Source organism: Bactrocera neohumeralis, unplaced genomic scaffold, assembly GCF_024586455.1.
Source record: "Bactrocera neohumeralis isolate Rockhampton unplaced genomic scaffold, APGP_CSIRO_Bneo_wtdbg2-racon-allhic-juicebox.fasta_v2 cluster09, whole genome shotgun sequence".
Classification (NCBI taxonomy): Eukaryota; Metazoa; Arthropoda; class Insecta; order Diptera; family Tephritidae; genus Bactrocera; species Bactrocera neohumeralis.
This window is the reverse complement of record NW_026089622.1, coordinates 25883708-25895938: the sequence shown is the minus strand read 5'-3', so window position 1 is coordinate 25895938 and position 12231 is coordinate 25883708. Positions and strand designations below refer to the sequence as shown.

The 12231-nt window shown below is 37.3% G+C and overlaps 1 protein-coding gene and 1 pseudogene across 1 annotated transcript in view; one reads left to right on the top strand and one right to left on the bottom strand.

Moving 5' to 3' along the window:
- Positions 1-12231, top strand: part of LOC126764111 (uncharacterized) — a 340586-nt gene that overhangs the window by 68438 nt on the left and 259917 nt on the right. The gene's annotated exons all lie outside the window — the stretch shown is intronic.
- On the bottom strand, positions 8966-10101 carry LOC126764683 (uncharacterized; annotated as a pseudogene).

The following is a 12231-nucleotide window of genomic DNA, read 5'->3' as shown; positions in this document are numbered from 1 at the left end:
TCAGGATGAAGAGACAAGGTAAAATCTTCGCCACTGTCTATAAGTCTGTTTGAACTCTAGTTAGTAAAAACTGTAATGATACTTTGTATATATGTTCCCTGTCAAGAAAGCAGTGGCAGATTTGCAGATGGACGTTATTGAACCACTTCCACGCTCACAAAACACCATTAAATGAAACAACTTATAAATTGCCATTAGTAATTATAGTATATATTTAACAGTGACAGTGTTTGTGCCTGAAAAAGTTAAAAGTTAAAGAGTTAAGCTCCGCAGAAACTTTCTAAAAGTAACGTGAAAGTGTTAATAAAAACAAAAAAACACCAAAAAAAAGACTTTTTTTGCAAACAATAAACATAATAAAATACCAAATAAGTGCAAAATAAACAATAAAAGAAACAAAAAACATGAGCGCAGCGCGGATAAGTCGTCGCAGCGAACAACTGAGCAGCCCCGACGAGCAGCAGAGCTCACAAAATACATAAGCAATTACCAGCAAGCACGCAGGCAGCGAAGAATAGCATAACGCAAGGTGATAATGTACCATTAAAAAAAGGGCAGTCTGTGCAAACATGGCGATACGTTAATATAAGAAGGAAATTAAGTCCTTCAAAGTCAGCGGTCAATCCTAAAAAATTTCAAGGAGGCACACCAAATATGAATAAAACGGAAGTTTTAAATGGCAACAGATTTGCCCTACTTAGCAAGAGTTCAGACGACGATGCGAAGGGTACCACCGCAGTCGTTAATGCCAAACCACTTCCGGTAAATTTGCGCGAGCGTAGCAGTAATACTCTTGTTGCTAAATTAAGTGAACTAACAATTTTCATATAGTGCCTTTGAAAAAAGACAATATAGATGAAACAAAAATTCAGTCCTACAGTGAAAAAAGTTTTATGGAAATAGTTAAATTTTTGTCAAATAAAAACAAGAACTATTATTCGTATCCACTGAAGAGCTCTAAGGGTCTAATTGTTGTAATCAAGGGTATCGAGTCGCCGTAAACTCTATTGAAGTCACAGAAGCATTGGAAGAATGCGGGTTTGGTATTAAAACTGTTGTAAATATATTTAATAGAAATAAAGTACCACAGCCAATGTTTAAAATTGAATTGTTGCCGAATTCTAATCAACTTAAAAAAATGAAACCCATCCCATATATAATTCAAAATATTTGCTGCATCTTAGAATAACTGAAGAAGTAAGAATATGCGCATACCAAATCATATTGCACTCTACGCAGTGTTTGTGTGATATGTGGTGATTTACATTACTTCTAAATGCACCCTTAGGAAAGACGAATTGAATAAAAATGCATCAATTGTAGAGGAAATCACACTGCTAACTAAAGGAGTTGTCCTGTATGCGAAGATTTGAAATCGAAGTTGTCATAGGGCATTCAAGCGCGTCGTAACCAAATGTTACAAACACCCCGTGATGAAATTATAGCAACCTCAAACAAAAGTTCAAATCCTATTACTGCTTACAATAATAATATGCAAGGAAGCTATGCAAATGTGGTGAGAGGCAACACTGTGCAAATGCAACTGCCGCAAATCCTCCAAATGGAGGTATTGAAACTACTATTATAAATCTTACACAGTGTATGACACAATTTATGTCTACCATGCAAAACATGACCCAGGATTTAATAAGATCACAAAATCAAATGCTGCAAAATTTATTAAGTAAAAAATTAGCTTACTAAATATCTGTATATGGAATGCTAACAGTGTTAACCAACATAAATTAGAGATAATCAGATTTTTGTCTGAAAAGAATATAGATGTAATGCTCATATCAGAAATTCATCTAACAAATAAAAATAATTTCAATATACGGGGACTTAGACTCTATGATACAAATCATCCGGATGGAAAATCGCATGGTGGCACCGCAGTGTCTAATCAACATTCGTTTAAACCACTATGCTCTAGAATCTCATGCTACACCACAGTTACAAGCTACAATTATATCACTAAAAAATCGGAGTTGTTACTTAAACCTTACGGCTCTATACTGTCCACCTCGTTTTAAAATCACAGAAATCGAATTTAAAGACTTTTTTGGAATACTCGGTCAAAGATTTATAGCTGGTGGAGATTACAACGCAAAACACACGTACTCACGTCTTATTAATCCAAAAGGACGACAGCTGTATCAAACTGTTATAAATAGGCACAACTACCTTGAAATAATATCTCCTGGTAAGCCGACATATTGGCCTAGTGATCGTAAGAAAATACCAGATTTAATTGATTTTGCTGTAGTCAAAAATATATGTAGATAAATCGCACATAACAGCTGATACATGGACTGGTCTATCTTCTGATCACTCTCCTGTACTAATAAAGTTATGTGAACAAGCCATATTCGTGAATCCAAAAGTGGGTCTAACTTCTTATAAAACGAATTGGCTAAAATATAAAAAATGCGCCAGTAACCACATTAATATTGAGGACAAAATAAATACAGGAAGAGATATTGACGAAAGCGCAGCTGTCTTAGCAACACCAAACAAAATCTATAAGCCGCTTGGTTCCAGAAAAATCACTAATATAGAAATAGAAAAGCTTGTAAATAAAGGAAGGCGTGCAAGACATGACAGATAAATCGCTCCCCTTCCACTCAGCTTCAATTAAAATCTGCTAAATTAAAAAAAACGCTTAAACGAGAGGAAGAATTCACACCGAGATGTATATAAAGCAGCTGTGTCCAAATTCAAACAAGCGAAATTCCCTTTGGAAAGCCCAACAGTCTATAAAGCCACCAACCGACTTCAACATGCCTATACGAGACTTGGGTGGAAATTGGGTTCGAAGTAACGAGGAAGAGGCTAATTGTTTTGCAAATCACCTAGAAAAGGTTTCAACCTAATTGCCCAAAGAACAACTTTAAGTTGTCAATCTTACCCAACACAGCTAAAAAGTCGCTCGAGTCTTTTAAGACTTCACCTACTGAAATTATTGGGCATGATAATATTTCTCCAAAAATGCTATTTGAGTTACCAAATATTGCTGTAGAGGTGCTCTCTTTGCTCTTCAATGCTATTCTTAGTTTCAGATACTATCGAATTTCATGGAAAAGTCGCAGATTATCTTGATAGATAAACCTGGGAAAGACTTAACACAGCCTTCTTCTACCCTGTCTTTCTAAAGTATTACTATCAAAAGATATCTCCTTTTTTCGCTTGGCAACCCTGGAGCGAAGTGACGAGAATTAAAGTGTGATAGAATAAAATCAATAAATTCAAAATTCTAAATATTTACAACAATTAAATTAAAAAACTTGTTTCAACACGGAATTGCTTTTTATGGAAATTGAAGTTGAAGTGTGGTGAGATCATCCAGTGAATATGCTGTTGCACCTGCTAAAAGTTTCTCAGTGGGTAAGGCAATTATCATTTTTTTCTTATTGGATTTTGACCAGCAAACAGGAACCTGAAAAGTGACTACCTAGCATAAGCTTTATTTATCTAGAGATCTTACAAGAACTATTTATATTTACGTTATTTATAGTTAAGCTTTTACCAGTATTAGATCAGCTTAGAAGTATACACCGAAGTATACACATAGTTATTTTTACTAAATATTGGCTCATTATGAAAAATGTCCGAATGTCCACCTGGTGGTGGCCAAATATCCGAAAACCCAGAAACTACGGCAAATAAACTAATTTGTTATGAAACAATTATAAACCAACAATCCAGGCAGTTGGAAACAATAGAGCAATTATGCGCCGAATTAAAGAAAGAGAAAGCATTTCTCAAAGCCGAAAATCAGAACATAAAAACAAAGAATTAAGTCCTACAAATAACGAAATAAATGCTGAATTATACGCAACAGATGAGGAAGAGCTTGCCCGCGTAACAGGTGTGTCATTGAGGTCGTAAAGCAGTGAATGCAAATTGTTTCAATCATATGGACATACTCACAGCTACTGTGGTAAACAAGCATGAAATGTTGTAACTGTGGAGAGGCTCATCCTGCTAACTACAGAGGATGCGTAGTTGCGAAAGAACTGCAAAAGATTCGTGACCAAAGAACTGATACATAGAAAAACCACCCACGTCCTAAAAGGTCGGTTGTAAAAGATGCCAAAAGCCTTCCAAAAAACGCAATACGCCAACAAATGGCTGAAAATAAAGTTTCAAAAGCAAATGAGCTAACTTATTCCCAAGTTGTAAAAGAGAACACTAGTTCAAATTATGCTATCATTCTTTAACAAATCTTAGAAAAGCTTACAAAACAAAATGAGTTTACCATTGCACTTTAGAAGAGGCTTCATAAGCTCGAAAACGCTGTACAAAAAATAAATGAATATGACAAAATTATTAAAAATTATGCTATGGAACTCAAACGGCCTTACTAAACACCAAAATGAGTTAGCAACAATACTCGTTACTGAAAAAATTTACGTATGCTTAATATCTGAGACCCATTTTAGCAAGCAAACTTACATTAAATTCAGAAACTTCAAAATGTATCATGCAATACATCCGAATATTTGTGCACGCGGAGGAGATGCTATTATAATAAGAAGCAATACAAAACACCATGAAGAAAACCGCATAGATAGTGACAACAACTTGTCCCTTACAGCAGATTACAGTCCCCCAAGACATCAAGTAAATCTATGGCATTTTATTTTTCCTAGAACTGATCAATAGCCATAAAAACCGATTTATAATGGTTGATGATTATAATGAGAAACATACCCACTGGGCTCGAGGTTTATAACCACAAAAGGCAGAGAGTTATTGAAAGCTCTTCAAATGATTGGGTGCAGTATCATGTCTACTGGAACACCAATTTATTGGCCAACAGATCCACTTAAAACACCAGATCTTATTGATTTTTTCATTACAAAACATATCTCTTCAAATTATATGTGCATAGAAAGTGGTTTGGATATGACCTCTGACCATTCACCAGTATATTTAAAACTACACGAAAGTGTAGTTATCGGGCTCAATTAGCAAATAAAAATACTGACTTGATGTGCCATTTTGATAGTCACTATAAGTTGTAATTCGTAGAATAACTCCTGAATTTGCTATTACGTTTCACCTTTTCTCTCAAACATTTTGAGGTTTCGATGAGACTACTTATGTCTGATATGCTTTTAGTAGAAATCCATTCAAGGTTTGGTGCTTGGTGGATTCCGAGTGTTTTGTGTCGGATCTGTGCTAGAGCTGGGCATTCGCAGAGAAAGTGGAAGATTGTTTCCTTGTTCCCTGCTACTCCGCAGCCACGGCAGATGTCGTTGTAGGGCAATCCCATTTTGGACGCATGTTCCCCAAATGGCCAGTGCCCTGTTGTGGTAGCTGTTATTCTGTAAATATTTTTTCTTGACCTATTTAATAAGTCATTGGTTCTTTTCCTGTCATATGTTGGCCATAATTGTTTAGTTATGACGCATTTTGTAATGTTTTTCCACCTGTTGTTTGCAATTTGCTGAAATTGTCTATTGATCTCTCCTTTTATCGATCCTAGCGGGCTTGGTATTAGCTCCGCCATGGATTCATTGAGGAAAGCTCCTGCCTTTGCCAACTCGTCTGCTTTTTCGTTACCGAAAATGTTCCTGTGGCCGGGAACCCAGATCAAGTTTAGCTGGAGCTTGTCTTTTATTGAGCTTAGTGCTCTCTTGCAGTTGTGAACTGTACTGGAATTTGTCATGGGTGAAGACAATGCCAGGAGGGTCGCCTGGCTGTCCGTAAATATAGTTGCTTTATGTATATTCCCGTGGTTTTCTAATAGAACTTCGCAGGCTTTTTCTATGCCTAGTACTTCTGCTTGGAAGATGCTAGCCGAGTTCGGTAGACGTATAGAGAGAGATATGCCTAAAAATGTCCATTGGTAGTTGATGCAGGATCACATTGAGCGCATCAGTCGGACATGACCTGATTGCACCCGTAACACCCGCACATGCTGCTCTTTGTATTCCATTTAATTTTCTAATATTGTATTGTTTGTTTAGCGCTGGCCACCATACCAGAGCTCCATATGTAAGTATAGGTCTTATGACAGCCGTATACATCCACATGATTATACTTGGTTTGAGGCCCCAATTCTTGTTGACGATTTTCTTACAAGTATAGTAGCCCATGTATGCTTTGTTTATTCTTTTTCTATATTTATTTTCCAGGACAGTTTGGTGTCAATCTCCACCCCCAAGTATTTAGCTGTGGGGGATAGAGTGAGTGTAGTACCGTTTAGTACCGGAAGTTGAAACTGAGGTATTTTGGTTCTGCTAGTGAATAGCATCAGTTCTGTTTTGTTCGGGTTAACTCCTAGACCATTGTTTTTAGCCCATAGGTTTAACCTACGAAGTGCCCTTTCCATAATCTCGCTGACTGTTGAAGGAAACATACCTGAAACCAACAACACTATATCGTCTACATACGCTACTGCTTTCACTCCTCCGCCGTTTAGTTGGAGTAGTATTTCGTTCAGTGCTGCAACCCATAGAAGCGGAGAGAGGACCCCCCCTTGAGGCGTTCCTCTACTCACATACCTTGTTTGTGTTGCAGCGCCGTTTGAAGCTATAATCTTCCTATTCTCAAGCATCGATAGTATCCATCTGCACACAGTGTCGTCTATCCCACCATGTGCCAGAGAATTAATTATTGCATTTCCTTCTATGTTGTTGAAGGCGCCCTCTATGTCTAGAAATGCAGCCATGGTGTATTGTTTGTGGTGTAGTGATTTTTCAATTACACTTATCACCTCGTGAAGGGCGGTTTCGGTTGATCGGCCCTTCATGTACGCATGTTGGGACTTCGATAACTTCTCCGCCATTATTGTTCTTACGTGTAGATCTATTAGCCTTTCTAGTACCTTCAACATAAAGGAGGTAAGGCTTATAGGTCTAAAATCCTTGGCATTCTCGTGTGTTCTTCTGCCTGGTTTTGGGAGGAACACAACTTTACTTCTTTTCCAACTTCTTGGGATGTAAGATAGTTGTATGCTTGCTTTGTATATATTTTCTAGCCTTAGAACCATTGGTTCTACCAGTTTTTGCAGCATTATGGGCATAATCCCGTCAGGACCTGCCGCTTTATATGGTGCAAAACTATTTATGGCGTATTTAATTTTTCTTTTGTCTACTATTTGGCTTCGATAGTCAGCTGCGTTCAGCGGTGGTTCTGGTTGAACCCTCGTTGAAGGTATTTTCTGACTCCCGGGGAAGTGCGTTGTGATTAGTACCTCCAGAGACTCTTTTGCCGAGGAGGTCCAATCACTTCCCTCCGCCCTAATGTAGGCAGTATTAATATGATCTTTGGATAGCATTTTACTCAGCCTGGCGGCTTCTGTGCAACTTTCTATCGATGTGCAGAAAGATCGCCATGAGTCCTTTTTAGCTTTCCTGACTGCTTTTTTGTATTCTTTCATACTGTCTTTATATGGCTGCCAGATTTTGGTTCTAAAACTCTCATTGAAAGCCTTCCTTAGTTGTGTTCTCAAATTCTTGAGTTCACTGTTCCACCAAAGAAGAGACTTTCTCTTTTTCAAAACTGTTAGCGGAGTAGATTTATTAAAAGTTGTGGTTAGGAATTTTTCTAACTTCTCTACTTCTGAATCTAATTCCTCAGGATTTCTGATGCTCTTATTGCATCCCTTTTCAAGGCATTTTGTTGCTATACTGGTAAATTTTCCCCATGCCGTTCTTCTAGGGTTCCGGTATGTGAGAGGCGCACTGTACTTCTCGCGAATGCTGAAGAGTATCCAGGAGTGATCCGACATGGAAGGCTCATCGGATACCCTCCAGTTTTCCACAACGAGACTGTCTGAATCTGTTGATAGCGTGAAGTCAAGCACTTCCTCCCATCCCGGAAACCTGTCCGAGCTTGGGAAAATGAAAGTTGGCTTATCGCCCTTGTTGCAAATACTTAGATTACTATTCAAAATAGTATACTGCATGAGTGACTCACCTCTGGTGTTTATACTGGAGCTACCCCATACGGTGTGCCTTGCGTTTGCATCACACCCTATTAGGACATCATCCTTCCTGTTTTTCTCTACTAGTCTGGTGAGCGGGGCCGGTGGTATGTCTTCTCATGGGCCAAGTAGGCCGAGACTATACTAGGTATAGATTTGTTCTGCAGCTTAATGCACCTCAGGAGTTTTTCGCCTGGCTCCTCCAGAGGGGGTAACCAAAGGCGAGCACGAGGTCTCTTCGGAATGTCCCTGGCGGGGATAAGCCTCAATTTTAGGCCTACAAAGGCGTTGCTAATTTTAGCAACACTACCCGTCAGGAAATCTAGCGAGGCCTGGTCCGCGCACTTGATGACCCTGTAGCCCCTGAGGGTCTCAGAGGAGTCAAACTCCGAGTGAGGACCCGCAGGATTTCAGCCTCACCAACTGGGGTACCGGCTGCCTGGTCTTTGGCTATCTTCCCTAGTATGAAGACTGCCCTCCCCTCTGCCTCCCCTAGTATAGGTTGACAGCTGCAACCAACTGTCATCGGCTCGTCTCATACTAAGCTCAGTTTCTATATAGCACTCGAGCTGTGAACACGTGTTATAACCTCTCTGCGACAACAAAAAGAAATTCGACACTCCGAAAGCTTTTTTTCAACTCTGTGTACAGTTGATTTTTTTCACATTTTCCAATAAATTCATCCAGGCTAAATCATGGACAAATAAAACACATTTAGCTTATTTCACATTTTCGCTTAAATATGCACTATGTTGGCAACGCGGGCAATAACAATCATTGAAAATTTTACAGCAGTCTTTAATGAATCAAAAATAGAAAAGCTACTTGATTTCATAACGAATATATATTGTTTTCTTTAACGGAAATATATAATCAAGCTTATCATAAAATGAACATTTTTTACATATGTACAAATCTTGAACAAATGCATACGTGTACATATGTACGTGTTTATATAAAACAAATATGTTGTAAAATTATAAATAATTTTATTATTTGATATTGAAAATGGAAAATCTTGCTCTAAAGTGCATTTTAAAATTAAAAAAATTAAAATTTATTAATTTCTTCGTGTTAAAATTGTAAGCAACTGATACCGGCGATCTCCACTTGCTTCTCTCGCCAGCTCATTAGCAGGTTCTGGCTCCGGTTCGGCACTTTCAATTTGAGTGCCAATAATTGTAACGTCGTTTGTAATAATAGATATATTGTGCATAATGCATGCACTTGCTACTAAATTCGAAATTGCACATAAATTTCTGTGTTCCGTAAATTTAAGAAGCCTTCGGAAACGTCCATTCAGTGCTCCAAATGCATTTTTAACAACTATTCTTGCTGAAGAATGTGTTTTTTTAAAGCTGATTTGATTAGGCGTTAACAAACCCTTATCTTTAAACACCGGTATGAGGTAATTTCTGCAAGGGTATGCCGAGTCCTCGATAATAAAAGTAGAATTTGGAAATAAACTTTCCATATTACTTTCCGCTTTTCTATAAAATGCTGACCTTTTTAGCACTCTAGAGTCATGATATGATCCGGGATCACCACAATAAATATCAATAAATTTTTTATCGGCATCGACAATGGCCGGTAGAACAACACTATAATTACGTTTACAATCAAAATATATATGTTTGTCTTTTCTTGGTGCATTAATTGTTATGTGGGTACAATCAATAGCACCAATAACACCTGGTATTTGTTTCCTTTGTAAAAACTTGCGAGTTGTTTCTTCCAACGCATCTCCAGTTGGCCACTTAACAAACTCATGGCCTATTGAGATAACCCACGCGACAACCCGACGAACAATCGCCCATGCTGTGAACTTCGTTACACCAAACAATTCGGCTAGTTGTCTGTAGGTAATTGTATTACTTAAATACCATATATACATACATGTACATCATTGTTTTAACAGGAATTTTGGCTTTTCCGGACTTCGTAGCAAAACGGGTTCGTTCACTTTCTTCATATCTTCCTGCAAAAAATACTCATACAGAAAAGTCTAATAACAAAAACAAAGCATACCTATTAAGTCGAACTTGATTCAGCAGCTAAACCAGCAAAGATGGTCAATATTTCCAACTGGAAAACACAAAAATTTAATTTTGTCTTAATTTTAATTTAAAATCCCTACTTACCGCATCTTTTATAAAATTTTCCATTTCGTGCACTTCTATACTTTTCATTTATATATTTTTCATTTGTTTACATTTTTATCTGTCAAAATGAGGGTTGTTGCTATTGCCAACTACTTTTTTTGGGAAAACTCATAGCTATTGTGAATGAAAAAAGCATTTTAACTGGCAATGCCTCTAGTCCAATATACAAGCTATGAAAGCTTATGACAAGCCAACGTATTAAATTCTCTTAAAGATTTTACACGAAATTTGGGATCAAGGGCAATCGATTGTACCCATATTGGGATTGTTTCACCCTCAAGCACAGACGCATACATATCTGTATTATCCATTTATGTTTTTGTTTGTTTATTTTTATTAAAACAGCTGTTTGACAGCAAAAGCTTTTACCTCACGTGGTGACTTTTTAAGCTTTTTTCTTATGAGGTTTGAGCAGGAATAGCTCCACAAAATATGCCTCACAAGAAATCTCTCAAAGTTTTCCTCTCAACTCAGATGAGAGTTTTTTTCAGAATAGGGCTGTAAGTCTTCCATACAAAATAAGCTAAAAGCTTAATTGGCTGGTCAAATAAAACTCGCCTATTATTAGTTTTTGAAGAATCTGAAATTAAAAAGAGAGAAATGTGTTTTAGTTATTTGACTAATGTACTTTTATTTCATATAGTTCTTTTACCTTTTATAACACGGAAGTTGCTAGAAAAATTAAATATGGCCTACAATCTACTTATGTCTTTTATAATAACTTATATTACTTCATTTTTAAAAGCTCTTCCTATTGGTGTGCCAGCCATTTCGCATTTTTAAACAGTAAAACTGTGATAAGGAAGTCTAAAAATTGATGTCTATGTTCCAGGCAATATCCAGCCTCGCTATACCACTCTAGGTATTTCTGTTTTGTAATTGCAGTAATCTGGGCTAAAATCATCGATTTTATACCCACTCTGCATGAATATTTTAAAAAGAGCTCTTTATAACAGCTCATTTGAAGGCGGTTTATTTCGAAGACTCTATCATCGGGATTAACCAGCCTTAGGTCATCTGCGCTTTTATAGTTTTCAGACCTTATAAGGGCTTCCGATGAGGCTTCCAAAGAGTTATCACACTTTCTCATTAAATACGCACATTTTTCGCACTTTAGTCTACAGAAAACCTTCTGGTATATGGCATATCCCGTGTAGTAGCGACGAACCTGTATCTCGCCTGCTTTTTCAGTCTCAGCAAAGTGCTCATCTGGAATACATATTTGTTCCACGGCAAGTTGCTCAGACGGTTTTAAATTGTCTTTCAGGTCGTCTTCCTGGCCAATGTTTCAGTCAAGGTTTATATCGTCGTCTTCTTCGCAATTGCTACCAGTTTGCGAGAAGTTGAGTCGCAATATGTGGAAATTAATTCCCGCGACGAGGGAATTTTAAACGAAATATATGTTTTATATCCGCGAACGTGCGGGTTAAATAAGAATACGTGATTCTCGTGGATTGCCAGATACAAATCAAATCTTTATTTCTGAAATAGTAATATTTATACATTTTGAGCTTATTATCTTGAAGATAAAGCTGAAGTGTAAGCATCAGCTTAACTGAATCCAGATTAAAGAGTTAATTGCAATATTAGCTGTTACAGCATATTCCAGCAGAACGTTAAGCGTTCTGTTTTCTTTACAATTGTTATTGTAATGCCTTCTTGTGAGGGCGAGCGGTATTGTTTTGATAAGAATGGATTATTGGATTCAGAACGGAAAAAGCATATCGAATTCATAAGTAATCAAAACGTTAATTAAGATTTTTAATTGATGAGACAGTGTAATTGCAAAGTGCAAAGATTCAATTTTATTTACAGTTACGGTAAGATTGTTATGCGAAGGCTGTCGTTAACTCCTCCCTTCCTAAAATGAATCGTCCCCGATTAACTATAATTTTGAGTTAATTTATATTTTTGATCCAAAAGAGCATTATGAGTGATATCTTGAAATTGCGTGTTTTCGATTGGTTTGGGAATTTCACGAGATTTTTTTAATTTTAGAGTTAGGTAGGTAGGTAGGTAGGAGTGCAGCACTATCGGGCTCAATTAGCACTTGATGTGCCATTTTGATACACTATTCGTAGGACCTCCTGTATCTGCTATTACGTTTCACCTTCTCTCTCAAAGCATTTTGAG